Here is a 14,211-nt window from a genome sequence, read left to right on the forward strand (position 1 = left end):
GAAGCACCTTGAGGGCAGGGATTGTTTTTCTTATCTGTATCTTGTCTTGAGTTCAAATCTCACATCAGACACTTAGTAGCTGTGTGACCCTGGGCAAGTCACTTAAATTCAATTGCTTTAAACATCCAGAGCCATCTCCAGTTGTCCTGATATATATCTTGTCACTGGACCCAGATGTGAGGTTGGTAACCTGCACAGCCCTCCCTCACTTAAATCTGATTCAGTGCAAGTCATGACATCACCCTAATGTCATGGTCCGCTTTGACAATAAAGGACCAACAACAGTCTAGTGCTTAGCAAACAATAGGCACTTAGTTGATCTCCCTCCAGTTTCTAGACCCCCCCCCCCAATTATTTCCTAGGGCATCACCTCTGCACAGGCTGCACTCTCCTCCCTTCCCACCTTGACCCTTTCCATGAAACGCTCCAACTCTACACTTTCCTCTTGAGTCCCTTGTCTCCTTATCACAGATCTTGCCCTGTCAACCCCCAGCCTTGGATTACTTCCACCATGTGCTGCCTTTGCTCTTATTCACATAATGCTGAATGGGGCTTGTGGGCAAAACATATTTATGACACTGTTCAGGAAAAGTGATTGTACTGTTTAAATCCAGTGATATGGGATAAAAGGTTATCCACACACATCCAGGATGTTGCTTGATCCCAGTAATTCTCCAGGAATGCCGGAGGGGGCTACACGGTATTTCTGATTCTCCTAGGCCTGGATTCACCCAAAGCATTCCTCTTTTGGGTTACCACACCCAGGAATTCCTGAGGGGCCCACCCGGAGTTTCTGTTTTGGGTTATAGTTACACATATCTAGGTCACTCTGCCTTGCTTCCAGGGTGTACTCAGGAAAATGGCTCAACTGTGCACGTAGGGTACATGGGGTTCTTGCATGGGAAACCTTTGTCAAAATCCTGTATAATTTAAATCTTCCAGAAACTGGGGAGAGAGAGCCACCCCCTTTCTGGCTAGATCTCCTCTACTACCAAATGACCTGGGAAATTTCTTTCTAAAACAATTTCAGATTTCAGGGTCTGTTCTTGAGGACAACAAGCTGGAGAAAATCATGAAACCATCTTGATTGGGGCCACTATAAATTTATTCTATATAACCTTTACTGGGCCCTTGGTACAACAAGGCAATCCTTTTAGACCACCCTAATCGATTCACTGGCTCACTTACCTCAACATGCTTTCTAAACCTTTTCATTTTTTTTTCTTTTTCTTTCTTTTTGTGTGTGTGTGTGTGTGTGTGTGTGTGGCAATGAGGGTTAAGTGACTTGCCCAGGGTCACACAGCTAGTAAGTGTCAAGTGTCTGAGGCCAGATTTGAACACAGGTCCTCCTGACTCCAGGGTCGATGCTCTATCCACTGCGCCACGTAGCTGCCCCCATATTTTCAAAACATTTTTTCAGTTTTGTTGTTCTTCATCATTATTGTTTCATCTTTTATGAATTCGAACAAGAAGGAGGAGCTTATCTGGTCACTTGCCTACCCTGTAGAGGCTTGTCAAGACTCGGTTTCCACAGGTCTTCAGAGGGTTAAGGCCTCCAGCATCTCTGTCCAACAGTCTCTTCTCTTCCCTGCTCTGTTCAGTGGACAGGGTACTGTCCATATGGAGCCAGCATGGTCCTTCTGCCTGTCCCTATGAAACCACCGCTCTCCATTCCAAACACAGCAAGTGGCCGCTAACTCTGGGCGGGAGAAAATCTGTCATTGGCTTTTTGTAAAGGTTCACTGTATGTTTCATGGCACAAGGGAAAGGGAAGAGACTCGATTTGGAGGCCAGAATACAGGTCTTTTTGCTTCCTGTCCCTTCCATCTTCATTTTCTTCTCACTTTAGAATAGAATTAAGAAGCTCCGGGGACCGCTAGGTGGCGCAGTGGCTAGAGCACCGGCCCTGGAGTCAGGAGTACCCGAGTTCAAATCTGGCCTCAGACACTTAACACTTACTAGCTGTGTGACCCTGGGCAAGTCACTTAACCCCAATTGCCTCACTAAAAAAAAAAAAAAAGAAATTCTATAGGGTATCTGTGGGATTCTTTAGTACTACCCTTCCATTTTACTGGTGAGGAAAACTGAGACCAAGGGGAAATGACCTGCCCAAGATCATATGGCTAATGTAAATAGAGAAGCCAGGGCTGGAGCTCAGATTCCCAGCCCTTTTCCCAAAGAACTCAGAAGAAAGGTCAGTAAGAAGCTCCCCACTGAGGCTACTTCTGTTTACTTAAAAGCTTTTCTGTTGCCATTTTTCTTTCATTGATGCTTCAAGGGTCTGTCACTTCTGACTATGCCTACTCCCTCCTGACAAGGCTTGAAACAATAGGTCTACACCTTAGTAATAGTCTTTGAAAGGTGCTACAGTAAAAAAAAAAAATCAACTTTTTTCTTGACTGTGCTTTTTTTAAAAAAATCAATTTTTACTAGCAAAGAGATTACAGCAATATATCACAAACATCATACACTATGACCATGTGAGATTTATATCAGAAATGCAGATCTATTGCAATATTAGGAAAACTATCTGCATAATTGGCCATATCAATAACAACAACAAAAAAGCATATGATTATCTCAATAGATGCAGAAAAGACTTTTTGACAAAATATAATATCCATTTCTATTTTTAAAAACACTAGGTGGATAGAGCACCGGCCCTGGATTCAGGAGGACTTGAGGTCAAATCCGACCTCAGATGCTTGACACTTACTAGCTGTGTGACTCTGGGCAAGTCACTTAACCCCAATTGCCTCGCCAAAAAAAAAATTAAAAAAAATAAAAACAAAGCAACAAAAAAAAACCACACTAGGGATAAAACAAAAACAAAAACACTAGGGATAAATGAAGTCTGTTTTGAAATGATAAGCAATATCTGTCTAAACTCAAGAGCAAGCATTATCTTGTAATGGAGATAAACCAGAAGTCTTTCCAGTAAGATCAGGGGTGAAGTAAAGATGCCCATTATCACCATTATTATTCAATATCATACTTATTAGAAATGCTAGCTATAGATGATGAGTGAGATGAGCAGAACTAGAAGAACATTGTACACAGTAACATCAACACTGAGTGTTGATCTACTGTGATGGACTATATTCTTCTCACCAATGCAATGGTACAGAAGAGTTCCAGGGAACTCGTGATGGAAGAGGATCTCCAAATCCAGGAAAAAAAAAAAAAGAACTGTGGAGTATAGATGCTGAACGAACCATACTATTTCTTTTGTTTTTGGTGCTGATGTTTTTCTATTTTGAGGTTTTTCCTCATTGCTCTGATTTTTTTTCTCTTATAACATGACTAATGCAGAAATAGGATTAATGTTATTATGTGTGTTTATGTGTGTGTATATATATATATATAAAACCTATATCAGATTACCTGCTGTCTAGGGGAGGAGGGAGGGAGAAAAATCTGAAATTGTAAAGCTTGTATAAACAAAGGTTGAGAACTATCTTTACATGTAACGGAAAAAAAATAAAATACTTTATTAATTTAAAAAAAAGAAAGAAAGAAATGCTAGCTATAGCAGTAAGACAAGAAAAAGACATTGAAGGAATAAGAATAGTCAGTGAGGAAGAAAATTTATCACTCTTTGCAGATGGTATATTTAGAGCAACCTAGAGAATCAACTAAAAATCAATTTTTATTGGTTTTTTTGTCTTTATATTACCTACATTTACCCACATATGCTTTCCCTTCCCTCCCTTCCCCAGAAGGTATCTCTTCTATCTCTTCTTCTTCTTCTTCTTCGTCTTCGTCTTCTTTGCAGGGCAATGGAGATTAAGTGACTTGCCCAGGGTCACACAGCTAGTAAGTGTCAAGTGTCTGAGGCCAGATTTAAACTCAGGTCCTCCTGAATCCAGGGCCAGTACTTTATCCACTGCACCACCTAGCTTCCCTCAGGTATCTCTTTTTTTTTTTTTTTTAAATGGGGCAATGGGGTTAAGTGACTTGTCCAGGGTCACACAGCCAGTAAGTGTCAAGTGTCTGAGGCCGGATTTGAACTCAGGAACTCCTGAATCCAGGGCCGGTGCTTTATCCACTGCGCCACCTAGCTGCCCCTCAGGTATCTCTTCTAATAAAGGAGGAAATAGGGAGCAGTTAGGTGGTGCAGTGGATGCGTACTAGCTATGTGACCCTGGGCAAGTCACTTAACTCTTCTTGCCCTACAAAACAAACACATAAACAAAAATAAAGGAGGAAGTAAAGAAAATACAGTTTAACAAAAGTGACCAATGTATGGAAAAAGCTTGACATTATATATAGCATTCTATGCCCTTAGTCCTCCACCTCTGCAAAGAAGAAAGGGATTGTGTTCTACAATACTTAAAAAAATAAAGAACAAAGGTTCTTATTCATGGCTTTGACACATGAGCCTTCACACCACCAATCCCATTTCCCTCTTTTCTTGCTCCAATTCCCAATCAAGGAAGAAAAATCATGCACATCAGGGTTAAGTGACTTGCCCAGGGTCACACAGCTAGTAAGTGTCAAGTGTCTGAGGTCGGATTTGAACTCAGGTCCTCCTGAATCCAGGGCTGATGCTCTATCCACTGCGCCATCTAGCTGCCCCCCTTGACTTAACAATCTTAAAGGACTATACAGGCACCAGTAAATGTGATTAAGAAAAACCTTTGGGGTAGCTAGGTGGCGCAGTGGATAGAGCATCAGCCCTGGATTCAGGAGGACCTGAGTTCAAATCTGACCTCAGACACTTAACACTTACTAGCTGTGTGACCCTGGGCAAGTCACTTAACCCCAACTGCCTCACCAAAAAAGAAAAAAAAAGAAGAAGAAAGAAAGAAAGAAAAACCTTTACAGAATCAGCAGTTAGAGCTGGTGTTGATGTGGAGGCTCTGAGGGAGTCACGTCTAGTATAAAGGGTGTATAGGGAGGGCTTTTTATTGAACTTTTTAAAAATTCCAAACAAACACTGAAAAAGAGCATTCCCAAGCATACCGCAGAATGCACAAGAGGCTCCATATGAAGCTCCATTACATATCCGTTGCTTTAAAATTTTTATAGTAAATTCTATGCATTATTTTCATCCCACTCATCTGTCCTTCTTTCAGAGTTCCTTCTGTTCTCTTATGTGCATTTTAAAACATGTTCCAATGGCTCTTTTAGAAAAAATCCCTACTGCTAACTCCCCTGGCCCTGATTCCCTCCCTCCAATTAAAAACCAAAAGAAAGGGGGGGAAAAGGAGCAGCTAGGTGGCACAGTGGATAAAGCACAGGCCCCAGATTCAGGAGAACCTGAGTTCAAATCTGGCCTCACCAGGGGCAGCTAGGTGGCGCAGTGGATAGAGCACCGGCCCTGGAGTCAGGAGTACCTGAGTTCAAATCCGGCCTCAGACAAGTACTTAACACTTACTAGCTGTGTGACCCTGGGCAAGTCACTTAACCCCAATTGCCTCACTAAAAAACAAAAACAAAAACAAATCCGGCCTCAGACACTTGACACTTACTAGCTGTGTAACCCTGGGCAAGTCACTTAACCCTCATTGCCCTGGAGGGGAAAAGAAAGGGGGAAAAAACCCTTGTAACCATAAATAAAGATAATCAAGGAAAATGAATCCACATGATGGACATGTCCAGAAATGCCCATCTCTTTCTGCACCTGGAGTTCATCACGTCTCCACAAGGATGTTGGTAACATTCTTCATCCTGGTACTCTAGGCATTTACTTGGTTGTTGCATCAATCAAAGTTCTTAAGTCTTTCAAAACTGTCTTCCTAGACTTACGCGAAGCGAGTGAAATGAGCAGAACCAGGAGAACACTGTACACAGTAACAGCAACATTGTATGATGATCAACTGTGATAGACTTAACTCTTCTCAGCAGTGCAATGACCCAAGACAATGCCAAAAGACTCATAGTGGGAAATGAACTATAGGGGTAGCTAGGTGGCACCGTGGATAAAGCACCGGCCCTGGATTCGGGAGGATCTGAGTTCAAATCTAGTCTCAGACACTTGACACTTACTAGCTGTGTGACCCTGGGCAAGTCACTTAACCCTCATCGCCCCCCCCCCCAAAGAATGATAGAATCTGAATGCAGATCAAAGCATACAATTTTCACTTTTTCTTTTCTTTCTCCCACTTTTTCCCTTTTGTTCTGATTCTTCTTTCCTGACATGACAAATGTGGAAATATGTTTAACATGGTTGTAACCTATATCAGATTGCTTGCTGGCTTCAGGAGGAGGGAGGGAAGAGAAGGAGGGAGAAAAAATTGGAACTCAAAATCTTACAAAAATGAACATTGGAAACTGTCTTTACATGTAATAGGGGGAAATCCTATTAAGTGAGGAAAAAATCCCTTTCTTCTATGATGATGTTCTGCTTCTATCCATTGTTCTTCTGGTTCTCACATCACTCCCCAAGTGTTTAAAGAGCCATCCCAGGCACCCCCAGGCCAGTTCACCAAGATTCAAGAACTGCTTCCCCTGTGCAGGAAAATTCTAAAGAGAAACAAAAAGGGAAAAAGATGAAAGCCCTGCTTCACCTTCTAACCACCCTTAGAGAAAGCTTGAACCCAAGTCTCCCTCCCTCTTTTTTTTTTTTTTTGAAGGTAACAAGGGGGCAGCTAGGTGGCACAGTGGATAGAGCACCGGCCTTGGATTCAGGGGCCTGAGTTCAAATGTGGCCTCAGACACTTGACACTTACTAGCTTTGTGACCTTGGGCAAGTCACTTAACCCTCATTGTCCTATTAAAAATATTACTAAAATAAAAAAAAAAATATATATATATATATATTTTAAATTGAAGGTAACAGAACACTTTAGGCAAATCATAATGGAGCATCTGGTGGCGCAGTGGACAGAGTGCTGAGCTTGGAGTCAGGAAGACCTGAACAAAGAAGCGGACACTGGCAGGAGAAGAAGATTTTTGTACAGGGTCATGGAGAGAGGGGTTGTCAGTGGCAGAGCCAGGGCAATGAGGTAATTTAAGTGTGAAGTATGTCCTGGGAGAAACTTAAATAGCTCGGGCCAAGGAGCGAGTGCAGGAGCACTCCTTTCCTCTTCGCCTTTCCCTCTTTGGAGAGAGGGAGTCAAATGTATCCTAAATTAATCACTTTGTGCCTCCTCTTTCCTTCTGGACTTAGGAAGCTTCCACCTTTTTTCTAAATATTTACTCACCAAGGGTAAATTGGAGGCGATCTCAGAGGGACACGTCTAGCAATAGAGGAGAGAGGGGAAAGTCTTCCTTTCTAAAATGGGATTTGAATCAAGTCTTAGAGGAAGCCGCCGTCATGACCCTTGGAAGAGCTTGGTCAGACATCAAAGATGCCAAGGTCATGCACTGCATCCTGGGCTCTTGCCACTTGTCCTGACTTTTGTCCTTGCATTGGACTTCAATGACTCTTGGAGGAGTGAGGCTAATGACTTTGTTCAGCTCTGCCTCACTTCAGTCCACTTCACAAGCAAGTCAAGACTTCATCCATAATGTCACTAGTCCTCTTTGAAAACAAAGGACGAATGACAGATACTTTGTGGGTTTTTTGTTACCCGTTTTTAGCTAGTGCCCAGCCCACAGTTAGTGGGTATGAATGTCATTTTATTTGTTTTCTTTTTTTCTTTTTTTGCAGCAGACAGAAGGGGTCTGTTCTTTCTCCCAGGCATTGGCATGGACTTGGTGTGCATGGGGGAGCAGCCGCTGCATGCCCTGCCACTGTTTAAAGTAAAAAGGCTGGGGAACTCTCTCTCTCTCTCTCTCTCTCTCTCTCTCTCTCTCTCTCTCTCTCTCTCTCTCTCTCTCTCTCTCTCTCTCTCTCTCTTTTAATTTGCAGGGCAATGAGGGTTAAGTGACTTGCCCAGCCAGGGTCACACAGCTAGTAACTGTAAAGTGTCTGAGGACAGATTAGAACTCAGGTCCTCCTGAATCCAAGGCCAGTGCACCACCTAGCTGCCCCCACCCCCACCCCCACCCCATACTTTGTTTTTTTGTTTTTGTTTTTGTTTTTTGCAGGCAATGGGGGTTAAGTGACTTGCCCAGGGTCACACAGCTAGTAAGCGTCAAGTGTCTGAGGCCGGATTTGAACTCAGGTCCTCCTGAATCCAGGGCCAGTGCTTTAACCACTGCGCCATCTAGCTGCCCCCCCATACTTTGTTTTTTAAGATGACAAATGTGTTAAAGCTGTTGGTGAACAGGAATCCAAAGCTGTTGTGTTGCACCTTAGTTGATGCATGCTTTTCTAGAGAGAAAAGCATCCTGAGATGAGATGATGAGACACTGTCTTGCTTAACTTCTTAGGCTGGGGACTGTAGAGACTATTTTTTTTTTTTTTTGGTGAGGCAATTGGGGTTAAGTGACTTGCCCAGGGTCATACAGCTACTTTTAGAGACTTTTTAAGGCAAAGGAGGGAGAATTGGTATTGCACTCTTACAAACCTGATACCACCCATATGCCCCTAGGAATAAAATTGTGAGCTGGTAAGTGTGCCCTAGGCTGTGAAAGCAGGGAGACAGCAAGCATTTTTTTTCAGTCTTAATAATTGTGATAAAATAATGGGACTTGGCAGATGCCCAGGAGCCCCCACCTGAAGTTTGATTTGGAATTGATTGAATTGGGTGAGGCTGAGAGACTAAGTACCTACTTGTGATGATTAAATCAGGGCCACACCTGGCTGGCCCTGAGTAGGGTCTTGTTCTCAGAAGTTGAACCTAGTTAAGGTTGATTAAATTGAGATCCCAGGTGGGCAACTATGGACTGGACATCAACAGGAGACTGCTCTCAGCCAATCAACTTGAAGAACCTCCCATTTCTGGGAGGAGGACAGGAAGTAGGAAGCTGAGGCTGGTGGAGGGGAGCTGGCTCTTTTGGGTTGAGACATCGGCTTGGTGGGCTGTTAGGAAAGCTAGAATTTCTATGCTATAAAGAATCTGTTCTCAATCTTTCTCTCTCTTCACTATCTTATATCTTTTAATAAACCCTTAAAAGCCTAAACTCTTGGTGAATTTATCAGTGATTTTAGCCAGTTTCCCTCCAAAACTGGGGTGGGGGGGACAGATTAGAACCCACATTTAGATTTTTAGACAACACATAATGTTTTATTTTTCCCTGTCACATGTAAAGATAGTTTTCAACATTAGTTTTTTTTTGGGGGGGGGCAATGGGGGTTAAGTGAGTTGCCCAGGGTCACACAGCTAGTAAGTGTCAAGTGTCTGAGGCCGGATTTGAACTCAGGTACTCCTGAATCCAGGGCCAGTGCTTTATCCACTGCGCCACCTAGCTGCCCTCAACATTAGTTTTTATAAGATTTTGAATTCTAAATTTTTCTCCCTCTCCCCTTACTAAGACAGAAAGCAATCTGATATAGATTATAAATGTACAGTCACATTACACATATTTCCACATTAATCATGTTGTGAAGGAAGAATCAGAACAAAAGGGGAAACCCTCAAGAAAGAAAGAGAGAGAGAGAGAGAGAGAGAGAGAGAGAGAGAGAGAGAGAGAAAGAAAGAGAAAGAAAGAAAGAAAAAGAAAAATAGTATGGTTTGATTTGCATTCAGATCCCACAGTTCTTTTTCTGCATGTGGAGAGTATTTTCCACCATGAGTCCTTTGGAATTGTCTTGGACCATCGTATTGCTGAGAAGAGCCAAGTCTATCCCAGTTGATCATCACACAATGTTGCTGTTACTGTGTACACTGTTCTCCTGGTTCTGCTCACTTCACTCAGCATCAGTCCACTTAAGTCTTTCCAGGTTTCTCTGAACTCCTCCTGCTCATCATTTCTTACAGCACAACACTATTCCATTACACTCATATACCACAACTTGTTCAGCCATTCCCCACTTGATGGGCACCTCCTCAATTTCCAATTCCTTCCCACCACAAAGAGCTGCTAGAAATATTTTTGTACATGTGGGTCCTTTCTCCTTTTTTATGATCTCTTTGGGATACAGACCTAGTAGTGGTATTACTGGGTCAAAGGGTACAGCAAGCATTATTAAGTGCTTACTATATGTGTGGCATTGTGCTAAGTGCTTTACAATCTGAAAACAGTCAGATTCACAGCCAGGAGAATAAAGCACAAATGGCCTGGACCTGTCTCCAAAATAGGGGCCCCTGGAAGGAATTCACCAATAGGAGAAGGCAGCCAGCAAGACAACTGAGTCATGGTAGAGAAATCTGGAGAAAGTCAGAAGCACAGGCAAAATGAAGGTGTTCTGGCTTTCTTCTTTCCCCCAGGGAGCTGCCAATTTATTTATTTATTTTTTTTGGGTGAGGCGATTGGGGTTAAGTGACTTGCCCAGGGTCACACAGCTAGTAAGTGTCAAGTGTCTGAGGTGGGATTTGAACTCAGGTCCTCCTGAATCCACGGCCAGTGCTTTATTCACTGCATCACTTAGCTGCCACTGCCAATGGATTTTGAAAAGAAAGCTATGCCTCTATGAAGAAGACAGAGGGCAGTGAGGGGCTTAGAAAGGGAAAGCCACATCCCCAAAGAAAAGCAAGTTTCCAGGGAAGCTGCGTGGATGGAGGTTATAATCAAGCAACCATCGAGCGCCTACTGTGTGCCAGGCACTTAATAAATGCAACTGGAGGAATCGGGAAAGACATCCATTGCCATTGATGTGGGCATTGTGTATGTTTTCCCAGGTTCCCTTCAGCCTAATAGTTCCTTTTCTTTTAAAATATTTTCTATTTAAAAAAAGGCGGGGGGCAGCTAGGTGGTACAGTGGATAAAGCACCGGCCCTGGATTCAGGAGGACCTGAGTTCAATTCCGGCCTCAGACACTTGACACTAACTAGCTGTGTGACCCTGGGCAAGTCACTTAACCCTCATTGCCTTACCCCCCCCCCCAAAAAAAATTTTTTTCTATTTCTATCTTTTTTTTTTTTACTCACCTATGGCTCCCAATTCTCCCTCCATCCCTTATGACAGAGAGTAAAACAAGAAAGAGAAAAAAAGGCAGCTCAACAAAACTAAACAACAAAGAACTGAATCTAATAGCGTAGGCAGTACTTCATACTCCCCAACCCTCGCCTCTGCAAAGAAGGTCCTGATCATAACACAACGTTTTGTGTTGGTCATTTCGATCCTTCCATTTACATTGTTGCAGTCATGGTGGATCCGGGTTTCCTGGTTTTGCTTCCAATTTTCAGAAAGTCCAACTACCTTTCTTTGAGGCTGACAATAAAACTGGACGAATGAAGGGAGCTGTCTTTGTCCAGCTCTTGGGACAGAACCAGGGTCTTTGATGGCAGGAAAGACCTTTGCCCTCCCCCTCCATGCCAGATCTTGGTGCCTATTCTAGGCGCCATACTGGTCTCTATTCCTGGATTGCCCTCCCTCAACCTCCACAAATTTATCCTATAGTTAGTTTATTTGTAAATAGTTGTTTGTGTGCCCCCCCCATTAGAATGGGATCTCCTTGAGAGAAGGGAGGGGCTCAGCACTTAACACAGTGCCCCAATCAAGAAGGTGCTGAGCCATTTCCACCATAAATATTTTCATGGACCGCATGTGTCCAATCTGTGGTGCAGCCTTCCAAACTTGTATTAGTTTGATCAGCCATGGCCAAACACTGTACCCTGACTCCAAGACTGTGATATCATTGTGATGTGGGAGGTGGCTTTAATTGATCAGATTGATTATGAGGCTTCCCACAGAATTAAAAGACTCAGTGACTCAGTTTCCCAAGTTTTATTGCAATACTGGGAGTGACCACAGGGAGAGCACCATAGAGTTGTCTCTCAAATAGGGAAAGAGAAGACAGTTATATTTATAGCATAGATAAACTGATTATCAGTCTCATTATCATAATCTCTACTTTAGGGAGGTACGGGGGAGGGCTTATCCTAATTGGGACTTCCTGGGGTCCTAAGCCAACCCTGAGGTGGGTACCTTTTTCTGAGCAGGTGTGTTTTGAGGGTTTACTGGTCATAAGGTGAACTGGGGATATATTTGGCCTCTTCTGTGCATGTTCCCTCAACTTGCCAGGGTCAGAGTGTCCCTGTGTTCTTCATCCTTAGGCCTAGTTCCTGTGTATTAACATTTATCAGTTAGGATTTCTATAACCCGTCTCTTTATGTTTTTGTTGTAGTTAAGGTCTCTATAACCTGCCTCTTCATTTTTTTGTGATGAGTGGTGATTAATGGGGGTAATTAACAGGAGCCAGACCTCCAGGTACCAGTTTACAAGAAACTGGGCCCTGACTTTGATGAGGGCCCAAGTCTTAAGTTATCCATTAATCCTTTTCAGAACTTTGATCTAAATTAGAATTCTGGTCTTAGGTTTGTCTGTTAACCTCTCCAACATCAATTGGTCTTCTAAGAAAATGAAGGACAGGGGGCATCTAGGTGGCACAGTGGATAGAGCACCAGCCCTGGATGCAGGAGGACCAGAGTTCAAATCCAGCCTCAGATACTTGACACTTACTACCTGTTTGACCCTGGGCAAGTCACTTAACCCTCATTGCCCCGCAAAAACTAAAACTAAAACAAAAACAAACAAAAAGAAAAGAAAAGAAAATGAAGGACAGGCAAGAACAATAACATCTTAACCCAGTGCCTGGCAAACAGTAGGGGAAAAATATAAAAGAAATATTTTTAAAAATTTAAAATATAAATATTAAAAAATATTTTAAAAATATAAAAGTTTGGAAACTATAAGACAGTAATTATCTAAAGTATCTGGTACTGGGGGCAGCTAGGTGGTACAGTGGATCAAGCACCAGCCCTGGATTCAGGAGGATCTGAGTTCAAATCCAGATTCAGACACTTGACATTTACTAGCTGTGTGAACCTTGGGCAAGTCACTTAACCCTCATTCATTGCCCCACCAAAAAAAAAAAAGTTTCTGGTACTTGCTAAAACAGAAAAATAAATCAGTGGAACAGAGTGGATATACAATACACAGTAGCAAATGATTATAGTAACCTTGTGTTAAACAAATGTAAAGATTTAAGCTTTGGGGGTAAGAATTCATTATTTGGTAAAAAAAAAATATTTTTTGGAAAGCAGTCTGGCATAAATTGGGCACAGACCAATATCTTAAACCATTTACCAAGATAAGGTCAAAATGGATACATGACCCAGATATTCAGGAAGATACCACAAGAAATTTTTTTTTCTTTTTTTTTTAAAGAAAATTATTTTTAATAGTATTTTATTTTTTCCAATTACATGTAAAAATATTTTTTCAACATTCATTTTTGTAAAATTTTGAGTTCCAAGTTTTGCCCCCTCTCTTCTCTTCCCCCTCACAAAGCCAGAAAGCAGTCTGATATAGGTTACAGTTATAGGTTATAGGTATATATAGGTTACACAATCATGTTAAACATATTTCCACATGAGTCATGTTATGAGAGAAGAATAAGAACAAGGGGAAAACCACAAGAAAGAAGAAACAAACAAAATAACAACAAAAACAACAAAAGTGAAATTAGTGCACTTCTATCTGCATTCAGACTCCATAGATCTTTTTCTGGATGTGGAGAGCATTTTCTATCATGAGTCTTGGAATTGTCTTTGATCATTATGTGGCTGAGAAGAGTTAAGTCTGTCACAGTTGATCATCACACAATGTTGCTGTTACTGTAGTACAAGAAAATTTGAGGAACATGGAACATAAATATTACCTCTCAGACTCATGGATAAGAGACTAATAATACATGAAGAAACAAGAGATAGAGAGCATTATAATGTATAAAGTGGATAATTTCAATTATATTAAATTAGATTTTTTTGTACAAAGAAAACAAATGTAGCCTACATTAGAAGGAAAGCTGAAAATTGAGGGGGATGTTTTACGGATAATCTCTCAGATAATGGTCTTACTTCTCAAATAGAAAAGGAACTTTTTCAGATTTATAAGAATATAAATCATTTCCCAATTAACAAGCAATCAAAGGATATGAATAGGTAGTTTTTTAATGAAATCAAAATCATCTATATTCATATGAAAAATTATCTAAATCATTATTTATTAGAAAAGTGCACATTAAAACAACTCTGAGATATTATTTTACACCTATCAGATTGGCTAAAATGATTGATGTCCTTCATTTGGGGAATGGCTAATTAAGTTGTGGTCTATGATTAATGTGGAATAGCTGATTGATTATAGAAAGACATGGAAAGACTTGCATGCAATAATGAAAAATGAAAGGAGTGGTACCAATAGAACATTGTACATAGTAATAGAATATTGTCCTAAGAACAATTTTGAATGACTAATTTATCTTGAGTGTCA

Source organism: Dromiciops gliroides, chromosome 1 (assembly GCF_019393635.1).
Source record: "Dromiciops gliroides isolate mDroGli1 chromosome 1, mDroGli1.pri, whole genome shotgun sequence".
Classification (NCBI taxonomy): domain Eukaryota; kingdom Metazoa; phylum Chordata; class Mammalia; order Microbiotheria; family Microbiotheriidae; genus Dromiciops; species Dromiciops gliroides.